The 13,859-nt window shown below is 53.5% G+C and overlaps 1 protein-coding gene across 1 annotated transcript in view; it reads right to left on the bottom strand.

Moving 5' to 3' along the window:
- Lgr6 (leucine rich repeat containing G protein-coupled receptor 6) overlaps positions 1–13,859 on the bottom strand; it is a 114,021-nt gene that overhangs the window by 96,483 nt on the left and 3,679 nt on the right. The window lies entirely within an intron of this gene.

The following is a 13,859-nucleotide window of genomic DNA, read 5'->3' as shown; positions in this document are numbered from 1 at the left end:
CTGCCACCCCCGCCTGTGCGTCCTCCTGTCGGGAGGGCTGCCGCTCACCTACCCGCCTCCCAGACGCCCTTCCTATTTGGTCCGTGCGCCCCCCAGGCTGCAGTTGGGCCGCACGGTTCTGCGCCCTCCCTGCGTGGCTCTGGCTTCGGGGGTCAGGAGACAGGTGGGAGGGAGCTGGCCTCGGGTGGCCAGGAGGGACATGATTAGCACTCAGATTGCCCCGGTTTGTGTCGGCCAGGCACAGTTGTTTGGCGCGGACGAGGTGCTTTTCCTCCTATGCCTCTTTCTTCACCTGAGACTCTGCCCACCCGCTGACAGCAGTGTCCCTAACTCACCTGCGCTGCCCCTGTGCGCCCCATCGCGGAAAGGAAGCGCTGTAAACCCAGGAAAGAGCCGGGCCGGCCCGGGGAGGGAAGGGCGTTCTGGGTCAGCCCTGCCCTGGGGAGGCACCAGCTGCTGCTTCTCTCTGGTGCCTGCAAGTGATGCCACCTGCCTCGCCCCTGATCTCTCGGCCTTTGATCTTCTGATCTCCGGCCAGGGTCTCCCAGCCAAAGGCATTCTTGTCTCCGAGCCTCCTCCAAGGAAAGGCACAGGGCTGGGCTCCTGCTCCTGCCCCAGCTCCTCCCTCCTCCCCTTGTTGTCTGTGCAGCCAAGACTACACAAGGCTCGGGACAAGGTAACAACCTGTCCTTTCTGAGGTGGCAGTGTCAGGGGACGGGACATGAGGAAGGGCACGACACAGGGGCGGTTCCTGGGCACTGTGCCTGGGCTGGACTGGACACTGCCGCAAAGCTGCTTGCAGAGTCTCGCTGGTATGTGCCCCGGTGTGGACAGCCCTGCCCTCAGGACATGTCCACAGGAGGATGGAGGAACAGCCCCTTAAACCCTGGTGCTAGAGGACATCCGAGTCCCTGAGGGTCAGGACACAGGTGGGAGGGCTTCCCGGAGGGAGCTGGCCTGGAGTGGCCAGGAGGGACATGATCAGAAAATGCCCTGACTGAGGGCTTTGCGAAGGGGAAAATGAGCTGGGGTGGAAGTGAGGGGTGGTGTGATAGGCTGAATGGTGTCTCTCCAAAAGCGAGGTCTACTCCTTGTTGCCTGGAACCTGTGAATACCACCTTCCTTGGAAAAAGAGTCCTTGCAGACGGAGTTCAGTGGAAGATCCTGAGATAAGGAGGTCATCCTGGATTATCTAGGTGGTCTCTGGCTCCGGTGACAACTGCCTCTGTCGGAGATGCAGAGGCCAACAGAGAAGAAGGTAAGGTGAAGAAAGAGGCAATGAATAGAGTGATGTAACCACAAGCCAAGGAAACCAGTGCTGACCAGAAGCCGGAAGAGGCATGGGACAGCTTCTCCCCTCCAGAGCTGTAGGGAGTGCAGCCCAGCAGGCATCTTGATTTGGGGTCTGTGGCCTCCAGAACCGTAGAAAAATAAACTGGTGGTTTAAGCCACCCAGTAATGGACTTTGTCATGGCAGCCACAGGTGGGTGAGGAGCAGACAGAGGGTCTCCGTGTGGCTCAGAGCTGGTCCCCTGCCAGTGCTAGTTCCTCCCCTTCCCACGGCACTCCGGACCTCTTCTCACAGTGGGTCGCTGCTCCCATCCATGGCGCATGCTCCATCACTGGCCCCACTGGTGCCTCAGCCCACGCTGGTGACCCACTTCACTTCTCTACCTAGGAAAGTCCATTTCACCTCTTGAGACTCCTCCTGCATCTACTCTGACCTAGAAATTCCATCCCTGGGCATTTAATCCACAGGCCCACCAATGACTACACCACACAGCTCACAGAAGCACTATGCACAACACCGACCCCCAAACTGGGAAGAGCCCAGTACCCACCCACAGAGAAAGGGACAAATGGTGTTGTATCCACCCGCTGTGAATACTACGCAGCAGCAGGAAGGCACCGACTACAACAAGTAGTATAGCAGCACAAAGGGAGCTCGAGCAAGGGAAAAGAAGCCAGGCACCAAAAAGGGTTCCTTTACTTAGAAGTCCAAAACACAGCAAAACTTCCCATGTTATTAGAAAGCACAACTGTGGCCGGGCATGGTGGCGCACACCTGTAATCCTAGCACTCCGGAGGCTGAGGCAGGAGGATCACTGTGAGTTTGAGACCAGCCTGGGCTACATAGTGAGTTCCAGGTCAGTCTCAACTACATAGTGAGACCCTGTCTCAAAAATCCAAAAAGAAAGAAAGAAAGAAAGAAAGAAGGAAAGAAAGAAAGAAAGAAAGAAAGAAAGAAAGAAAGAAGAAAAGAAATAAATCACAACCGTGGTCACCCTTGTGAGGTGGGCAGGACCAGAGGAGGGCAGTCACCTGGTGGACTTCTAGAAAGCTGATGCTGGTTCTGGATGCTGGTTACCCAAGCGTAAATTTTTGTGGAAAGTTATCAAGCTATCTATTTAAGATCCGTACTCTTTTCTGCTGTGTACATTGCACTTGAAAGTTCATTAAAAAAAAAAACTCATTCTGAAAGGCTTTCAGGATGGCTGCCTGTTCCCCTCTATTGAGTTCATGGTGTTCTCTGAATATTTCTCAGCTGTTATTTCAGTGAATTGAAGTTAGATGTTTACTTCCGTGTACCATTTTTGTCTTAGTCTCCTGCGTATGCTTTGCATCTTACAGAGGCTCTGGCATAATAAATGCTTAATAAACATTCAAGCTGTGCTGGCATATCAGTGCATGGTGGTGCGTGCCTTTAACCCCATCACTCAGGGAGACTGAGGCAGGAGGACCACACATTCAAGCCCAGACTGGGCAAATTAGCAACTTGGCAAAGTCCTTCTCAAAATGACAGCATTTTTTAAAGGGCTGGAGATGTAGTTCAGTGTGAAAAGCCTGGATTCAGTGTCCAGGGCTGGAGGGGTGCTGGAAGCCCCAAGGGCTCGGCATTCCCAGGCCTCCGTCCCTGGGCTCCCTGGTCGCCAGACTCAGCTCCTGAGATGTTCATCAGATTCCACGGTGGAGCAGATTCCTCTCCCACCGATGCCCTTTCCTGTGTCTCCTAAGTGCCCCAGCACCAACCTAGTACTTCATGCAGGCTGGTAACTTTCTGGCCCACCACCTGCCATCTCTCTTACCACACAATGTGTGTCCCACTCATCTTGGGTCTTCCGAGCCTACGTGGGCGGCAGGGACAGCACAGGGTTTCAATAGTCCATACCCTGAGTCACCAGAACTTACTCTCCATCCCAGCCTAGGCATGTAGCTTTGCTCATTGTTTGGAACTGGATGGAAATTTTCAAATTTTCTTTGAGAGAGAGAGGGAGGATGAGTATGACTTGGAAAGGCCTAAGCTCTTAAGGGAAAGGATTTAGAGAGAACAGACATCTCACTCTCATGAGCCATGGCGACTCACGAGGTGCCTGGCAGCTTAGAGGCTCCCCGTTTCGGCTCGGCCCTCACCGCAGCCATCTAGGTTGGATGCCACACCCTGGGCTCCAGGTGGAGCCAGGTCACCAGCCGGTCTGGAGAGGGCTCTCTCCTTCCCAGCCCTCTCTGGAAAGCCCATTTGCTCCAGCCTGGATTGGTTTCTGCTGCATACCTCGGGGCTGCCAGCCATGCGCTTATCGATCCATCCGTTTATTCTGTCGTTCATCTCTTCATTCCTTCCACCAATACTTCCGAGCATCCATGTGCAAGGACCTTGTACCAGCACTGAGGATACCTGAGGAACACTGCTGCTGGCCATGGCCCTGCTTCCTGGAGCTCCCGGTCCAGTCTGAAAAGCAGACAAGTAAGCCGGAAGTAGAACCCAGTGGATGGGCCCTGCGGCGGAAGTGGCTGCAGTGGGAAGTCCTCTCCCGAGGTGAGGATTAAGGGTGGTTTTCTGGAGGAAGAGACGTCTCGGGCAGCTCTGTGCACCATAAATGAAGCCATTGTCTCCCTGGCTTCCTCCAAAGACTCCCCAAAGAGCCACAGGCTTCTTGTCTGAACTCATTCCTTAGCCACATCCTCGCAGTAAGCCAACAGTGCTGTCCATGGCACTTTTCTCACAGCCCCGCTGTAGCCAGTGTGGCGTCACCCATGTGCAAATTAGGCAAAGGTGGTTCTCTGGGAGACGGGGTGGAGAGCGGCTGTCCAGAGATGCGGGTCATGGTCTGGCTTATTCCAAGGATAATTAGTGCTGGGTAAACCTTAAAATACAGACTCAGGAGGTCTGAAAATGCTGCCTGAGCTTTTGCATTTCCACCATGCGCCCAGCTGCTGCTGCTGGTGGATGGGCTGTACTTTGAGTGAAAAGGCTTTAGTATATCCAAGGACTTGAAAGAATACCTCTCCTTTAAGGAATCTCCCCGCCTCAACATTCTCTCTCTCTCATACTGGGGATTGAATCCAGGGCCTTCAACACTGAGCTAATTTTTTTTTTTTTTTAATTTTAAGAAAGGGTCTTACTAAGGCATTAAATTGCCCAGGCCGGGCTCAAACTTGTCATCCTCCTGCCTCAGCCTCCCAGAATGCCAGGATTACAGGTTACAGGCATGCACTATCATGCCCAGCTTCAATCATGTTTTTGTTAAGCAGTGAAAGGCTGATGGAAAAATATGCTGCTTGTCACCCGGCCAAGGAATCCAACAGTGGTGAAGCCCTGTCCCTGCTCCCCTCACCATCTCTGCCCCTCCCCATGTGGTGGGGTCCCTTTGGCAAGGGCTGCCTTTTCTGATCCTCACCAAAGTCTAGCCTGGGCCAGCTGCCCCTTAGAACACTGGGAAGCTGCAGAGATGAACAGATTCCTGTGGGAGAATAGGGGAGGCCCTTGGGACCCCTGGACCACATCACAGCATTGCCCAGTATTGCATCTACAGGACAGACTGCCTTCCTCTTGGAGGAAGTGAAGTGAAACCCATTCCACCCCAGTGGTGCAATGCCAGGCTGGCTGCTGCCTCTTCTCTGGCTAAAGCAGGAAGGAAGCCAGGGGGCATCGTGGCAGGAAGCAAGAAGGAGACCAGGAAGACCTTCCAGCAATCACATCCCCACAAGGTCAGACACTAAAGCAAATGTGTAGGGGGTGTTTAGTGACTTGATCTGCCCATTTGGAGGTTCCAGCCCAGGGAAGGACAGGGGCCAGAGCAAGATGGGATGGGGGGGGCAGGCCAAGCTTCTGAGCTTCCAAGCTTTCCTCTCTTACCATAATCTCTACCCCTCGGTGCCCTCTGTAGGTTCCAGGACCATCCATCCATCAGCACCAGGCATCATAGTATGGCCCAGCTATTTCCTGACCCCAAGCTCCACCCCCAGCAGGTACCCTGAGCCCTGAACCAGATTCCTTTGCACCCCATGCCAGTTGGGACAGTGAGGCTAATACTTTTTGGCAGGTGGAAGCAGGGAAGGCAGGGGGGAGGCGGCACCCTGGGCTTCTGCATTCAGAGCAGGGGAGCGGGCAACCAGGCAAGGGCTGTTGTGGCATCGGCTGGCAGGGGGGTGGGCATTCTTCTTTCCGCTTGCTGCACATAGTTAATGGGGGGCCTTGTTCTGGCTGCACACATAGCCCTGGAGATGCTGGGGATGGCCAGGCCCTATCCCAGGCCCTGGGATCTCAAGTCTCACAGAGTGAAGTCTCCCAGGACCCTGGCTCCTCCTTCCTACCAAGCCCCCCCGCGTATCTCTGAGATTTATACACCATCATTTGTCTCTGTAATACCCTGGGATCAGAGCTATCATCCCCCCAGGAAATAGCCCAAAGAGATCAGAGGACTTGGCCAAAGACACCAGCAAATGGGTAGTGGAGACAAAATTCTAGCTGTGGCTCTCTGATTCCAATTCCACGGGAGAAAGAGCAAACCTAAAGCAGCAGATGGGTGAGGTGGGGTCACATGGCTGCTGAGAGAATTAGAGGGGCCCGCTGATCTCCTTCATTCACACAGAGGACTCCTGTGCCCCTCACTCCACATTACTGAGAAAACTGAAGTAGCAGGACAGTGGCAAAGTTGGGAGAAGGGCTGGGCCAGCAGGTTCTGCAGCTGGGAAGGAGGGAGTCTGAGACTAGAAGCTCATACAGTGTGCTTCTAAATATTTTCATCCCCATCTAGACTAGGGGCTGCCCAGTCGGACCATGCAAGAGCAATCCGTTATGCAGTGATCTCCCCTTCTCCAAGACAGCCACATTCCAAAACCCTCAGTAGACACCTAAAACCTCAGTAGCAGCAAATTCCATATATCCTATGTTTTATCCTATACCTACATGCTAGTGATGGATCTTAATTTATAAGTTAGGCATAGTAAGACATTACTAACAATAAGTATAAAATAAAATAAAAAATTATTACAATGTACTGCAATGAGTTATGTGAATGTGCTCTTTCTCAAAATATCTTGTACTTTTAATCTCTTCACTTAAAAGAAGCACTTTACAGTTTCTCTTTGACATTTCCAATTTCATATTCTTACACTTTGGAGCCATTGTTAAGTAAAACAAAAGATAAGTGCTGTGATACTATAACTGAGAACACCACTAAGTAACTGTCAGGTGGGTAGTGTATACATCATGGATACTCTGGACAAAAGGATGACTCAGATTTTTGGCAGGCCAAGTGTGTCTGCATGGGATTTCATCATCTTACTGAGAACATTACACAATTTAAAACTTACCAACTGTTTATTTTTTGAATTGTTCATATAATATTTTAGGATCCCCATTAATTATAATTGAAACTATGGAAAGTAAAACGTCAGCTAAGAGGGAAATACTATAGAGTTAATGCCAGTGTCTAGCATAGCTGCACCTGCTACTAAGTTTACAATAGTAAATACCAATAAATGTTAGTTGGTTGAAATAAATATAAATATAATAATACCTAACATTCATGGAATGGCTACTTTGTGCCATCAATTTCCGTGTATTACTCATTTAGCCCTCATCATAACCCCCAAGGTAGATATCATCAGTATTCCCATTAAAAAGAAGCTAAAGAATGAAAAAGGTCTTTCTCCAAGGAATAGTAAGAAACAGAGCCCAGGATTTGTACCTAGGTGGTGTGGCTGAAGACTTTATGCACTTAATAACTCTGCTGCATTGTACAAACCTGGAAAGGAGCTGACACACCCAGATGACCTTGCCTTCCTGTTCAGGCCAAGGCCTGCCCACCAGAGCCTCTCTGCTTCCTTGATGAGAAGCGCCTGGACCCAGCTGTGCCCATGGCCACCTCAGCATACTGTGCCCCACAGCTCAGGCCCTAGCCCCAGCAGATGGCACACTCAGGCTCAAGAACACCTCAGCTCAAGGATGCCCCAACTCTCGTTAGCCCTCAGGCCCCCTCAAGCACATCTGAACAGAAGCAAACCCCTCTCCCCTGTGATGTCCCCCAGAAGAGAAGCCTCCTCCTATGCTCTTCTGCCCTGGCCTCATCAGACCAGAAGGGGTCACCGCCATGACTGTGAGGACAGAGAAATGCATCTAGCACCTTATGAGCCATAAAAGTGGCCTCATTTGAATTTAGGACCACTTGGGATGAGAAACAGGTCAAGAGATATCAATGGTCCTCACTCAGCAAACTCACATATGAGGCTCAGAGAGGTTAAGGGCAAGATGGACTACATAATCTGTAGGACCCAGAACAAAGTAAAAAGGTGCAATCTTTTGTTACAAAATTATTAACTTTAGGGCCAGGAATTTCACTCAGTGGTTCCACCACTTGCCTCAAAAGTGCAAGGTCCTGCCTTCAATCCCTGGTACCCCCCCCCAAAAAAAAAAAATATATATATATATATCTCACAGTCACCCACATACAGTGCCCTTCCGAGCATGGGGCCCTGAGTGACAACGTGGGTGACACATCTGCGAAAGGGGTCTTCATGAAGGGGCTTGGCCCATATTACCAGCTGAAGCCAGGTAAATGTGCTGGGGGTCCCAGGTGGTCTGTGAAGTGAACTGGCTCCTGGGTCTGGCTCTCTTGGGTCCTGAGCTCTCATCTGTGCCCAGGTAAGTGAGGGTGACCCCAGGTCCTGTCCTAGTTCTTGTTCTCGCTTGCTTTTGTCCTAGACAATAGTCCCCTTCCTTTCTTGTCCCTTCCCAGCTTCGTAATCTGCTCTGTCCACCTCAAAGGCAGAGGATCAGTTTACGGCCCCTTCCTGCCTCGACTCTCAAAACCTCTGGACACTTGATCTCGCTTTCCAATCCCCAAACACCTCCACCCTAGGCTGCCCCAGATCTGGAGCTGATGGGGAGGGAGCAAAGACCAAATGCGTGTACTGTATGCTTACGGCCCATCGAGAGCGCCCCCTGCAGGCAGAGATCCGCGCTGGAGTGTGTGCCTGCACGCATGTCTGACGGGCAGCGTGTGACATGATCCTGGGCAAAACAGACCCAGAAGCACAGACCCTGCCTGCAGGGAGCTCCCAGTCTGCAGGGGGAGGCACAGCCCCTGCCTAAGACAGCTCACTCTCCTGATGCAGGGAAGTGTGGCACCTGTCACTTGGGCAGTCAGATACACACATCCTTATTACCCGACAGTATTGCAGGAAGTCACATCACGCCAGGGTGTGTTAAGCATCTCCCCAGGCAGGATCGTGCTCAGCAACTCATCAGGAAGAAATGGTCCGCTTCGGTGTCCCAGCCCCAGGCCTCTGGTTTCTCTGGGGCACTAGGGCTTCAGTGTCAGGCATTTCTGGGGTTCAAGCCTCCCTGCTCTGTGCCCCTAGCCCCGCACACTCTCTGGCCCTGCCTCTCCCGTGCACCTCTCACTGCCCACCAAGTGTCACAGTTCTTTGAGTGCTTTTATCTCCCCTCCTTTCTCCAGGGCAGAGGAGAGCCGTGGACTATAGAGGCCCCCATGTCATATCTCTCCGCTGTGTGCCTACCCTCATGTGAAGGAGGGGAGACCAACGGCCCTGGCCTCGCACAGGAAGATTCATGGGAAGGTAGTTAGCACAGGGTCTGGCTCACCGTGAGCTTCCCACCCACATCCGTGCAATGAGCGAGCGACTGAAAGAATGAGTGTTTGCTGGGACTTCGGGGGACATCGGCCCTGACCATTAACAAGGGGGAGGAGCCACTGCAGTGCCAGCTGAATGACACTCGGTGTTGGAAACTGGCTGAGACACGTGCCCCAACCTTTGCTGTCCTTGTTTATGCGTGGGAACTAGGGGCAAACCAGAGACTGGGAGAACGGCTCGGCCTGGGTGGGCCTGGGAAGGCCTCCTTCCTACCGGAAGTGTTAATAGCTTTCTAGTGGTAGCTGCTCTGGGCCTATTCCCCAGGAACCAATGATAATTCAGCTAGGGAATGATTCAACCTGAAAATCACAGAGTTGGAATAAACTTTATGCACTGGATCCCACTTTCATGGCGCACCGCCATCTATTCCCCCATAAAAGGAGGCACCCCCTGCCCTGTAGTGCCCCCGGTGGAGTGCTGGGCCAGGGCTCTAGGGGGTGACAGCGGCTCCTTGGCACCACGCTCCTCACACTTCCCCTCCAGCTCCCACCAGGGGCGAAGAGAATGCATAACAATAATTCCCTTGCCCAGAGGAGCTGCAGGCAGAAAGCCCTGCTCTGGAGCACCCTGCCCTGCAGAATGGGGCAGAAAAGGCTACTGTGAAGGAGGGACAGACGCGACCCCCTGTGGGGCTGACTCCCTCCAGAGCTCCTGGCTTTCCCTTCCCCTAGAGGCTGCACCCTTCCTGCCATGCCTCTTCTCCTACCCCTGGCTTTTCCCCACCACCCCAGTGCTTCCCTCTTCTCTGCTGATCCTCTCTGGGTGCTCCCAGCTCATTCTTCAAGCACACCTGGCCCCGTCTGCCCTAGGCATTATATATTGCCCAGCCTCCTCAGAGAGGACCCCACGCACAGTAGGTCTTCAACAACAGCCTCGATGATAAGCTCCACACTCAGGGATTCTGTTGCACCCTCCCCAGCCAGGGTCCCCCACTTCTGTGCTGAGCCCCAGCACCTTTCTTTTAAACAGCCCTCACAGATCCTAGAAACTACTGCTAGTAGATGGCAGGGGAACTGGGCAGAGCTACAACTCCTCCCAGAATAGGCCAGAAATTGGAAATAGGCTTTGTGAGACTGCACAGCTTGGCATTTAACATGGTGAGCTCCTGCTCCTCCCCTTGGAGCTCAGAGCCCCCAGCCAAGAGGCTGGTTGTTCCTTGGTAGTTCTGAGGGGGAGTTTTTTTGGCTGAAATCCCAGTACCCACATTACTGGTGGTGGTCTTGGGCAATCTCATCAACACACAAAGGCCTCCATTGCCTCATCTGTAAGATAGGCCTGTGCTAGCCCATCTCTCTCACAGGGTTTATATGAGACGGTGTGAGAAATTCCATAAATGGTGCAAGCATTGCATAAATGACAGCTGTTATTGTGAGTGGTTGAGGCAGAAACCCCAGCGTGACAGCAGCTTCCTAGACAGGCCTCTCTGGACCAATCAAGAAGGGACCTTCCTGATAAGCTAGTGTCTTTGTGGAAAAAGGCCACACACAATCCAAGGAATGAAAACGCCCACCAGGAAGGTGTCCCCACAGCACACAGAAGCAGTCAGCAGAGTAGAAAGCAGAGTGCAAGGTGCTTCCTTGACCCCAGCCTAGGATTTATGTCTTCCAACCCATCGGAGGGGATTCTGGTCCCCTCGGCTTGGGGGAATTCAAGGCACAGGTCACGAGTCTCCCTTGCAGGTCCATGGAGGAGAATGAAGACTGGAGCTAACAAGAGAGGGCTGGGAGTGGAACACAAAGGAAACCTCTGCTCCGGAGGTACCCTGTCGTTGAGCTGCGGCCCAGCCCCCACCTGCCTGCCGCCAGCCCGCCGTGGCCTGCTCTGGCATGGCTCTGGGGGGCGCGGTGCCAACCCCTGAGCTCTCCCCCCACCATGTCCTTTTGCTGCTTCCAAAATAACTCTCTGCTCACTGCCCAAGTTTGGCCTCTCGGGTATTTTTCTCCTCCTGGGACCTGTTCTCCCACGTCTGAAGGGTAGAGGGAGAGACCTCCATTGTTGTTAGAGACCAGGGACCACCCCCTTTTTACAATGGATTATTTAGCACAAAAGGGCTCCTACAATTCTGAGAGCCCCTAAGTCAATAAGTGCATTTCACTTGGCTCAAAAATGTTATTTCCAGTAGGAGGAGGGAGCTGGAAATTTCTTCCCCACCTCCATCTCCTGTACCTTCGAAAGGTGTCCAACGTCTTGAACAACAGCATGTCCTTGGTCCTGCTCCCAACAGAAGGAGGTACTAGCCTAAGGTCACATGGCCCACTAGGGATGAACTCAAAAAAAGATCCTTGTGGGCCCTTGGGTATGCCCAGGGCAGAATCGAGCTTGGTCTCCAGAACTGCCTGTCCTTGCACTGTAAGGGAGGAAAGACTCATTCCGAGGAGCTTCATTTCTGGGGAGAAGCTGGGCATTCAGATGGCACTGACCTGGAAGCCCAGACTTCCGCTTTGGAGAGGCACCGGGCCTGGCCACATCTCCTTTGGGTGTCCTGTAAGGAGGGTCACTTCCTCCATCAGCCCAGCCCAGGAGCCTGAGAGCAGACTGGCTCTTTGAAAGGCCATTTCCCTGAAGGTCAGCAGGAGGGGCCTTTATTAATGATAAAGGGGGAGAGGGAGGAAGGAAAAGTCACCAGGTGGGACCTAGAAGGTGAGGCTTTGGCACCCCAGGCCCTGCTGTTCCCTTCCTGGGTCTCCTCACCCTTTTGTAGTTAGGGACACTGAGAAAAAACTAAAAACAAAAACAAAATAAAAAAAAACAAACACTCCCAACAGCCAGCGTTCCTAAGCACTTGCAGCACAAAGGGCCAGCTTTGCTTGCTTCATCTCATTTTGCTCCTCCTCACCATCCCGCCAGGTAGATAAGTTAGTGTTTCCATTTGAAAGATGTAGCAACTGAAACTGGAACGCTGGACTGATTTTTCCCAAAGACACAGCAGCACACCCAGGGCAGAGCCAGGACTCGAGCCCTCGCACCACGCTCCAGAGCCCGGCCGGGTGCTCACCTGGATGCCCTCCCTGTTCCCTGCCCGTCCCTGTCCCTGGTGGGCCCAGGTCAGCGGGGGGGAGCAGCTGCAGCATGTGTGGGGCCATCAGGGTTGAGAGCCCGCGGAGGGGAAGGCGGGGTGGAGTGGGGTGGGCCAGGGGCCAACTCCGCTCTGAGCCAGGCTTTCTTCTCCCCCGCCAGCCGCCCCACCCGGCCGCGCCCGTGCCCGCTGCCAGAGCCGAGAGGTTTCCTTTTTCTTTTGCCTAGGGCTGTTTCCTGCCTTTCCTTTGAACTGGGGTGTTGGCTCCCCACACACTCACTCTCCTCCAGTGACCCCCTGGGGGGAGAGTCTGCCCTCTGACGGGCCTGTCCCTTCAGGGAGGTACCAGAGAACCCCATTTCCTGGAATCACGCCGGTCCTCCTTGCCTTCTTTCTGCTCGGGTCTGGGTGCTCGCTGGACCCCTTTCCTCTGGCCAGCAGCCAACTAGGTCGGGGGTGGGGGGATCTCTATCCTACCAGCAGCAGGTGATTCCCAGAGATTTCTCCCTACTTCTCCTCCTTTCTAGTTTTTAACCAAATGAAGGGACACTTGCACGGCATCTCCTAGCAAATGAGGAACCAAGGGTTAGAACTCACAACCCCTGAGTTTCCAGCAGAAGGGGCAGGCTCGTACGGCCCATTAGAAAGGCACCCAAGCTGGCAGAAAACGAGCCCCAGGCGAAAGCAAAGCCCAGCATGCCGACCCCACCTGCATCTCCCCAGCGCAGCCAATGCTCCCCACTTCCTCATACAGGACCCCATCTGGGACATGTTGGGGAGCAGGCTGGGGTCTTCTATCAGTCCCTCCCTTCCCCCTCCAGAAAGCCCTAAGACTATCTGCAAGGGAAAAGACCTAAGGCCACTCAGGGTCCTGAGCACAGCTCATGCTGTCTGTCTCCACTCTCCTGTCACAGGCCCCTGCAGGTGCACACCCTTCGTAGGGCGGAAAGCTCCTCTCCTCCGAGAGGCAGCTCCAGGACGGCCACCTGGGGAGGCTTCATGACTAATGCCTGCAGGCCGGGTTCCCTAATAACAGCACTGGCTCACACTTCAGCCCACGCCAAACCCTCTACACACGCTCCTCAGTGAATCCGCTCGGCAGCCTTTGGAGCCACCTATTACTTCCATTATAGATGCGGAAACTGAGTCACAGGGGGGCGAAGGAACTGGCATAATGACACTGAAGCTTGACTTTTTTTTTCCCAGAGACTGGGTCTCACTATGTATAGTTCAGGCTCATCTTGAACTCACAGCAATCCTCCTGCCTCAGCCTCCCGAGTGCTGGGATTACAGGCATGTGACACCACACCGGGTGATGCCTGACTCTTAAGACTCAACCCGACCCCTTCTTGTCCTCCAACATCTTGCCTCCATCGTTTTGGTTAAAGACATCCGGAGCAGCAATGAGGAGGCCGCAGGTTACCCTGAATCTACTCACGTGCACATACACCAATCTTTCACGCGAGTCCTAGTCCGAATTCCTAAGAAAGCACTGAGGGCGGGAGGGTAGGAAGCTAATGTATGCAGCGGAGGCCTCTCCCTTTCGCCCATCCTGGCAGCCATGGGTGAAGGAAACGGGTGCTGAGGGTGACTGCAAGTGCGTGAGCCTGAGAGCTTCTCTAGCTGGCTGCCCACAAGCTTTTCCTCTCCCGCTTGAGAAAAGGCTGGGTTGTATTTGCCCAGCAAATATTTGCTGTCTGTATATCCCTGTCTCCCCGTGGCGTGCATGCATGGAGGAATAGAGCAAGGGGCACTGGGCCTTCTCTTCACCGTCAGATCATCAGATCGGAGCCCCCCAAAGCCCACGGCCCCAACCCCTCCCAGTCCATTCCCCAAACAGCCTTATCCAGGGAGGAGGCACAGGACAGAGCCAGTCTCACTGAGCTTCCTAGGAGAGGAGATTTTC

Source organism: Fukomys damarensis, unplaced genomic scaffold (assembly GCF_012274545.1).
Source record: "Fukomys damarensis isolate Sample0158 unplaced genomic scaffold, DMR_v1.0_HiC HiC_scaffold_11, whole genome shotgun sequence".
In the NCBI taxonomy this organism is placed as follows: domain Eukaryota; kingdom Metazoa; phylum Chordata; class Mammalia; order Rodentia; family Bathyergidae; genus Fukomys; species Fukomys damarensis.
Note: the sequence above shows the minus strand (reverse complement) of the source record. Positions and strands in the feature narration are given on the sequence as shown.